The sequence below is a fragment of the Nannospalax galili genome, unplaced genomic scaffold, assembly GCF_000622305.1.
Source record: "Nannospalax galili isolate Female #2095 unplaced genomic scaffold, S.galili_v1.0 scaffold974, whole genome shotgun sequence".
In the NCBI taxonomy this organism is placed as follows: domain Eukaryota; kingdom Metazoa; phylum Chordata; class Mammalia; order Rodentia; family Spalacidae; genus Nannospalax; species Nannospalax galili.
The window spans coordinates 1993502-2003020 of NW_008335438.1; positions in this window are offsets into that span (position 1 = coordinate 1993502).

A 9519-nucleotide genomic window follows, 5' to 3' on the forward strand; every position below is an offset into this window, starting at 1 on the left:
AGCTCTAGGAGTCTTGAAAAATGTGTATACACATATCACACCCCATTCAAGATAGCCTTCATTCTAGAAATTTCCCTCATACTTTTCCTAGGCAGCTCCTTTCTAGAGGCAACCACTGATCTATCACCATAGGTGAGTTTTGTCTATTTAAAAATCTTATACGATAGATTATAAGGTGTTGACCCTTTTGTATCTCAAGGTAGTGGTTCATGATGTTCATCTATGCTGGTAAATCTGTTAGTAGTTTGCTCCTTTATATTGCTGAGTACTATTCATTAATTCACTTGGCATTATAGTTTAGGAAAAAGCAGCCCAACTTGTAGTAGGCAGTATCTGAAATGGCACCTCATGACCCCTTCCTTCTGGAATCAGTGCGCTTGCGTGGGTGGGCTGCGTGTAGGTACTTGTGTGGGTGGGCTGCACGTAGAGGCCTGCTTCTACCCAAAGAACACTAGAAGCTTCTACCCAAGACAGCAGCAGAAGTGATAGGTATGAGCGCTGAGACTCGGTGACAGGGGTGTGACTCTCGCTCATTTTCATCTTCATGCTTTCTCACTGATGGAAACAGCGTCTGTCTTTAGTCAGAGGCTCATTCAGGGAAGCGCTGAGGAAGGAAGAACCCAGGAGCACAGGGCTGAGGCCCATGGTTCGCAGTCCGCCAGAAACTGAATTCTGCCACCGTCACCTGAGGGACTTTAGAAGTAGAAGTAGGTCCTTTTTCTAGTCATGTTGGAGTGGCTGCTGCCCTGACCAATACTCGATTTGTAGCCTTGTGGAAAGCCTGAGTTAGAAGACCCAGCTGAGCCCTGCCTGGGTTCTTGACCTATGAAAACTACGAGAGAGTACATGGTGTTTAACAGAAGACACTAAATCTGAGGGGGTTTAGTGTACAGCAATAGGTGGTCTTATGGAAAATGCTACTTCTAAGATTCATGGACATGAGTTCTATGTGCTTTAAAGACATTCAATGATGCTTTTTAAACTTGCTCATCATTACCACCTACCCATTCAAACTAAGTATGAGGAACTTATTACCTTATAAGAGGGCTGCTGTTTTACAAAGACATCATGATTTTGAGTGCTGAATTTTATGAGCTGAGATTCAGGAGAGGAAGAACACCAAAGAGACCATTGGTCTCACCCAGACACGGTCATTATTATAGCATTAGAAAAAGTTGGTGAGCCAGAGGAGAGAGGCTCAACTGTCGTGTGACCGAAAGATATCCTTGTGTCTTGCTGCCCTTCTCTGTGGGATTGCAGGGACTGGTTTCCCCAGATATACCTGGGACAAAGAGGACTTATTCCCTATCCCCAGATGGGCCCCAAGAGGGGCTCCAGGTTCCCACATTATCCCATATGAGGGTGGGTACAAGGGTATTGTGGCTTGGATATGAAGTATTCCCCCACAAAAGATCATATGGCTTGGTCCCCATCTGCTGGTGCTATGGAGAGGTGTTAGATCGTAAGAATGCTAATGGGTTAATTCAGTGGGCTAATTCATCAGTACTATATGAACTGTCAAGAAGTGGGGCCTGGTTGGAAAAAGTGGGTGGGAGTGTGCCTTTGAAAGATATATATACACACACACCTAATTAGTGTTCTCTCTCTCTCTCTCTCTCTCTCTCTCTCTCTCTCTCTCTCTCTCCCTCTCCCCCTCCCCACCCCCTACTGTGGGGCAAGCAGGCTTGCCATGACACTTCTGCCTTGCCATAGGCCACAGCAATGGAGCCAGCCCATCCAGACTGTGATTCTAAAACCGTGAGCCAAAATAAACATTCCTTCTTTTAAATTGTTTATCTCAGGTACTTTTATTATAGTGTTGAAACCCCCGCCCCCAAACTCTGATTAATGCATGTGGACAGTAGTACATGGCAGTGAGCCTGTGGAGGCAGAGAAGGCTGAGACAGCCCCAGGCACTTTTTCACAGCACCCAGGGAGAAGAACTATGGAGACCGAGGTTCACCCCTGTCAGAGGCTTCCTGAATAGCCTTGGGAACAGATGCAGTTGAGGAGGGACCCGTGGATTAAGAACACACAGCAGGTGTACTGACAAGAACAAATGCTAGTCAAGGATTACATAATGCACTCTCTTTCCCCCCATCTCTAGAACCTAAATATACCCCAAAAGAAGATAGGATAAGAAACGCCAAAGCTAGTAAATTTCCCCACAGTTACTAAGATTAATTTTATTCTACCAGGTTGCCTGAGGCACTCAAACAGAAATTTAATTAAACTGAACCTCATGCAATTGAAACAATGACTTTGGTTTGTCTTGGAGTTTGCAGTATGTGAGCTACTCTGATGCTGTTTAAATTGTTAGCTCCATTGCTGGAATCAACACAGGGATAAGGGGCTGGGGGAGGGAGATGGAGAGGCCAGATGTCAACTCCTTCCTCTTCATGCTCCAAAGATTTATCTTTGAAAAACCTGACTCTGGCTGAACTTAACAGTAGATTCCCAAGGAACCATCCTCCTTAGGGGCACACTAAGTACTTTCCATGTGGAGTTTCTTGTTTCCCCTAAGAATTTGCAGAATGTCAAACTGAGCCTAGTGGCACACTGCTATAATTAGATCTATAATTCTGAGGCTAAGACAGGAGGATTGTAAGTTTGAGACCAACCTGGGCCATATAGAAAGACCTTGTGTTCATGAAACTGGGGTTGGGGATGGCTCAGTTGATAAATTACTTCCCCAGGAAAAGAATTAAGGAAAACATATGACATGAACCTCTGACTTCCACATGCAAGTGCACACACATATGTGCACCTGCACATACACATACACATTTCTAATATAAAACTGTAGAATGTCATGGAAACCCTACAGTCCAGTTCTGTGATGCACTGATCTTAGCATTCACAGAAGATGGGCTTGTGGCATGATCTTGGGACCTTACCAGTGTGCAAGATATAAAAATATCCAAACACAGGACCCCAATGTTGCTCAATGGCATGAGAAGGTATCAGTGCTCCAAAACCTCATAAAGTTGGCTCTTCATAACTTTGAGAAAGATTTTTAAGTTTTCTTTCCTGTGAGATATGGGTAGATATTACCCATCATGTAAATTTGGCATGAGATTAAAATAAAAGGCAGGAAAGGTTAATGTTTGAAAACAAAGGCTCTGCAATCAGACTGCCTGCAAGCAGCTGTTTAATTTGCGTGTGCTTCCTTGAGCAAATGACTCATCTTCTCCAATACTAGCATCTATCTTGCAAGATGACTTTGGAGACTGGAGATACGTAACCCCCAAATCCTTGATCCCAACACAATTTGGCACAGACTGCAATGTAGACCCAGGAGTCAGGTGGGTGGAGATGAAAACACCACCTCTCAACTTTCCTAGTCTAGGTTGGAGAATATAGCTTGTATTCAAGAAAGCACATCTCCACTTAGTATCCAGAGAGAGCAGAGCCACAATTAACAAGATGGGAGTGCATGGGACTCACCACATGCAGGTGCATTTGAAAGAGGCAAGAGAAGAAACGGAGTCAAACTGTTGTCATCCTCAAGCCTCTGTCAATGAAGCCATTTTGATTTTGCAGGGTACAGGAAGGGGAGGGAGATTAGACATTGCATTTGGTATCCAGGGATGTTCCTCAAAACACAAGAAGGAAATGAATGTCCTCCAATAGATCGCGGACAGCAAGCCCATACTGCCCTGCAAGGGCTTTAGCATGGTGCCAGGTACATGGCAGACTCCCTACAAATCTTAGTGCCTTGTTTGTACATGAGTGCTCCAAAATTCTTATAAAATGACCCAAAATGCTCCTACTTGGAAATAATTGAAGAGTTTGAAATATTGCTGGATCTTTTCAGTGTCGTGTGTGTGTGTGTGTGTGTGTGTGTGTGTGTGTGTGTGTTTCCCCTTTCCTTCCTCTACTTTATCATCTATAAGAAAAGGAAAAACACATTGTTTGAGGAGTTGGACTCCCGGCGTGCTGGAGGACACTTTGCAGCATGTCAAGCAGATATTGACTTTGAGCCCATACTAGCGCTGTGCGATCAATGTAACACCATTCCCGGCCCCTGGCTCTTCGCCTTGCAGAGCTGGCTTGGCTCTTAGCCACGGGGCTGCAGAGGGCACCGAAGCAGATTGTTCGTCCACCACACAGCAGTGTCAATGGCATTGCGTACAGCAGAGAGCCGTGCTGACTAGCAGGGAGCAACCCCTTGGGGGTGGAGGAGGGCCACAGCTCCCCCCGCCCCCAGTCCAGCTTTTGCAAAGAGCTTGTCTGGGCTTTTCTTTTCAGATTGCACTCGACTGGCATTCCCATGCTGTCTGTCCTGAGTTTCAAGTCTAAAGAAATAGCGGGGAAGGGAAGCCCCTGAGCAATTTGCCTCTGTGGAGCTGGTGGTATATAAAGTGTGTGCACTTACATGTTCATCTGTGGCTGGCTGACTCTTGTTCTAATCTATCAAGGCCAGTACAGTATAGTAAGTTAGAATACAAGCTCAAGAGCCAGACTGTCCACAAACTTGACCTCTTCTTCCCCTGATGACCTTGGACAAGTGGCTTCCGATGCCTGACTTCCTCTTCTATAAAACAGGCGTTCCTGTCATACAGGTGAAGCTATTCCTAAAGAATAAATGTCAGGTGTTCTACAGGAAGTAGACAGGACTGGTATTGGGAATAAAAATAAGGCAAGCAGACTAAGGCATATACAAATTAGAATGGAAAGGGTGGACTGTGGTGAGAGTAAATGGGGAAAGAAGAAAACAATAGCTTTAAAAATCAGAATATAAATGCAACTCTAGTTGTAATAATAAGCTGTAAACTTACTTCTGTACTTCCCAGAAGTCAAATCAAAAGAAAAACAACTTTAGATTATGTGTGGTACAAACTTCATCAAAAAGTGGAATTTGAAGCTCTCACTTTATTTCCTAAAGGACTAGATCTGTGGTAGGATTCTGGATCAATCAACAATTTCCTGCTGGCATTTTTCAATATAAGAGGGTGTATATGTGTGTGTGTGTCAGGGTGAGGGGTGGGGACAATGAATAGTTGCTCAGTTAAAATTGTTCACAGGTCCTCAGGGTATTATCTGTTACTCTGAAAGTCAGTAGTCCTTTTACTTTGCTTAACTTACACACTTTACCTTTAAAGGGTGCTAGTCCTATGTTCTGTGCTATTTTGCTCCTGAACTTAAAGCAGTTTGTAAAGGAAACCTGTTTTTCTTGATTCTTTAACTGAAGCTTTACAGATGAAAATCCTTGATGATCAGAGACCACCCAAGGTTGTTCACAGTGCTGTTCTGGCTCTTCCTGCCAGGCCCAGCTTGGTTCCGTGATGACTATGATGGTTAATATTGTTGCCAACTTGACAGGATCTAGAATTACCTAGGAGACAGCTCTCTAGGCATGTCTGAGAAAGTATCTAGATTGGATTAATTGAGGTGGGAAGACCCACTCTAAATGTGGATGGCACCATCCCATGGGCTGGGGTCCTAGACTGAATAAGAAGAAGAAAGCAAGCTGGACATTGTGGCGCACACCTTTAATCCCAGCATTTGGGAGGCAGAGGCAGGCAGATCTCTAAGTTCAAGGCCAGCCTGGTCTACATAGTGAGTTCCAGGTCAGTTGGGGCTACAGGAAGACCCTGTCTCAAAAAAGACCAAGAAGAAGAAGGAGGATGTATTAGTCAGGGTTCTCCAAAGAAACAGAACCAGTAGAATGAATATGTATAGAGATTTATCAGCTTAGCTCACAGGATAGAGTCCGAGTAGTCCAACAATGGCTGCACCACACTGGAGAGGCTGAGAATCCATAGCCGCTCAGTCCATGAGGCTAGATGTTTCAGTAGTCCCAATCTGGTGCTGAAGGTCTGACATCCAAAATATCAGCTAGTCTTCAGTCTACAGCAGCAAGATGAACTCACCAGTGAGAGAGAAGGCAAGCCGCAAAAAGCCCCGTGTTCTCCTCTGCCTTGGTCTTTTATACCAGCTGCCATCAGAAGGTAACGCCCACATTTAGGGTGTGTCTTCCGGCTTTAGATGATCCAATCAAGAGGATCTCTTTCATTTCAGTTAATCTCAGATCCAATCAAGTTGACACCCAGGATTAGCTATCACAGAGGAGGAGGAGGAGGGAGGAGGGAGGAGCAAGATGAGCATCAGCATCCATCAGCTTCTGCTTCCTGACTGCAGACACAGTGTGACCTCACACTCCTGATGCTATGACTTCCCTATCATGGGAGGCTGTACCCTCATACTGTGAACCGAAAGAAACCCTTCCTTCCTTAGGTTGCTTTGGCAGGCATTTTGTCACAGCAACAAGGAAAGCAACTAATGCAATGGCTCTGCCTTCCCTAGACCTCTCTGCCTCAGGTTTACCTCCCACAGGCAGCTCTCAGGGCCCCTCAAGTCATCCACATAGATCTTCAGACTGACTTCAGGAAGAATGTAGTGGTCAATGCCATTTCCAAATGCCTCTAGACATCTCCTCTTTCACATTCTCTCTATATTAAATTATACCCAAGCAGTAGTTATTTGCCGCTCCCAGGCTGCCAGGCCACCATGGCAAGACAACAGGCCTGCACTTGCCTTAGCTGAGTTGAATTAGTTGGTCATCAGAAGCTGCTATATTCTAAAACACATCATTATGTTTGCATTGAAACCACACTTCCCATGACCTGCTGTCTGCCAATGGTAGCCAACAGGGATACCAAGACCAGCATGTACCAGGGAATGAAGGACTCTGATGGGTGACTGTGACTGGGGAGGCTCCCTAGAAGCCTTGCCAAACTTTCCTTAGACCATGAGGTAAGGGTGCTGTCACTCATCTCCTTCAACTGGAGGTCCTCTACAAAGGCTGTGCTTCCTCTGAGCATGGAAGCTTAGCTCCCAAAGTAAACTTCTTGAGGGACAGAACCATGCAGAAACTATACATACCTTGTTATGACCCAGTCTTGGAAACCATGCAGCATCATTTCCACCATGTCAAAAAAGCCAAATCATATTGAGAGCATAGAAGCTGGCTTTGCGTCTTCACACATTCTTCCACATGGTCCCCTTGGACATGTTTGAACTACCACAAGAGTGCAGTTTGCCCCTTGCAGGGAGTCTTGTGGAGAAGCTGGGCTTTCTGAGGTTCTATATTGATATAGACTGACATAATTTTATAAGAGAGGCGAAGGTACAGTTGACTTCAAGTAGGTGCATGATAATCACGGGTTATCTTATTACGAGCCAGCTTGTCTCCTGTGTGCTTGTTAATGAGTCTGTTTCCTGGCACCCAAGACAATAGCTGCATGGTAAGTTAGAAGAAGTGAGGCTTATATAATTGCCCCTTCACTTTCATCGTAGTTTTTTATTGTCATTGCATTACTTTTCTGTTGCTGTCATAAAACACCATAATCAAGGCAACTTGTAGAAGGGTTTATTGGACTTACAGTTCCAGAGAGATGAGTTCATCATGGCAGAAGAGGAATGGCAGAGGCAGCTGAAGCAGAAAGTAGCATGCTCATACCTTCAAACACACACGGGAAGCAGAGAAAGGGCAAACTGGAAGTGGGGCAAGGCTATGCACTCTCAATGCCCACCCCAAGTGACGTGCTTCCTCCAGCTGAGCCACACTTCCTAAAAGTTCCATGACCCTCCTCAAACAGCACCAGAGAACTGACCAAGTGCTCAAATACTTGAGCCTATGGGGGACACCCCCATTCAAGCTATCACAGTAGTGCTGGAAACTGTCATTCTAGCTGTGCTTCCTCCATCATTTCACTTTGAAGAAAACTCAACTGAAGAGCAACACATGGGGTGGGAACCCTACCTGCTCTCAGCCCAAGATTGTTCATATCAAGCACCACTGAGTTTCCATCCTCACTGCTCAAGCTGGAGGTTTCTTACGCTGGTCATGAACATATTATTTCAAACCCATCTGGCCTTTTACTGCCGTCTGTTTTCATTTTGCCACTCTTCTCCCCAGGTCACCCATGAAGATGTTTTCCAAAAGAAGTAAGTTAAGGAAGTGAAATTAAATCTCTGACATATGCCATTCAGCTTTGCTCAGCACCCCATGTCCCTAGGTTGTTCTGGGCAGAACTTAAGACTTCATTCTTCCTAGCCTTGTTGGATGGGGGTAGGGACAGGCATGAAAGGAAATGTAGATAGTTCAGTGGTTCTGTGAATACTTTAGCTTCATATGAGTGAGGGGCAATAACTGCTCTCATTTCTCACTTGGTGGAATCCAAACAAGAGAATGGCTAAGGTAAAATATCCTGATGACATACAGACTCTGTATTACTTTGTAACTTTTAAGTTATAAAGAAAAACTCTGAAGGCAGAATTCATTATTTAAGAAATGAAATTGAATTAGCGGTTATAATTTTGTACCTTCCCGTCCTCAAAGACAGCATCTTGCTAAACCAAGGATGAAATAACCTTTAATTTCACAATGAGGGGCACTTGAGTGCCATTTTTCAGTGCTGCTCTGGTTAGAGCATCAAAGACTGATTCTGGGAACCTGGACAGATGTCATCTGGTAATGGGGAGGGTGTGGTGAGTGGGGAGAAAGTGGTCATTGTTTTTCAGTTATGATGGTAATTGACATTGTGTTAAGTGCTAAGTAGGTGGTAAGTGCTGCAAAACAAGCTGATTGCAAAATGTCTGCAGATATTATTTGGGACCTTATACCCTCTTTAGGTTTTTATATGTACTTATCTGTTGTCTGTGATACATGTATTGTGTTCACCATGAGCATTCCCATATGCCTGTGTGATTTGTCTTTGCACAAAGAAGGTAACAAGATCCTCTTTTATTGGGCTTTCTGAGCTGTTGTAGGATACTTCTGTTGAGGTTCTTGCCAGTTCAGCCGAGTTTTCTGATCACAGCATCCCAGGGCCTCCGTGTAGTTCTTCTGGCCTCAGATCTCACATATGAGGAGATGTGGTATGGAAATGCAAGGTAGAGGGGATGGGGAGGTGACTCAGTTGTTAAAATGTTTGCCTTGTAAGCATAAGGAGTTTGATCCAAGAACCCAAGTAAAATAAGCCAGATGTGGTGGCATGTGCTTGTAATCCCAGCATTCCCTGTGGCTCACCAGCCAGCTAGCCTAGCCTAGTTGGTGAGCTCCACATCAATGAGAAACTCTGAAAAAACAAGGTGGGCTCTCTCTGAGCTGCAGGCCTGTCTCCAGGAACAACCCAGCTCCTCAGTGCAGGCCCCAGGAGCACTTGGTGCTGCTTCCTGCCCCCATCTTCCTTTGCATCTCTGGGTGGCAAGGCCACCAATTGCTCCAGAACAGCATCTTTCCTGGGCCTGGCTCCCAGGCCAGTCCAACCCCCAAATTCCTGAGGCCAAAATCTTTCCTGGAGGGATCCAGACCTTAGGAGAAAGCCTGAGAGCATCTGCCTCCATGGGAACTCCTGAAGACAAAGGCAATCTGGCCACTCCAATATAAAATCAAAAGAAGAGAACTGGAAACTTAGAGAAACAGCCTTTCATGCCCAAAAATTAAACCACAAAGACACATAAAGTTCACAAAAAGAAGCAGACCTAAACTTGAAGGCTTGAGTCTCACAC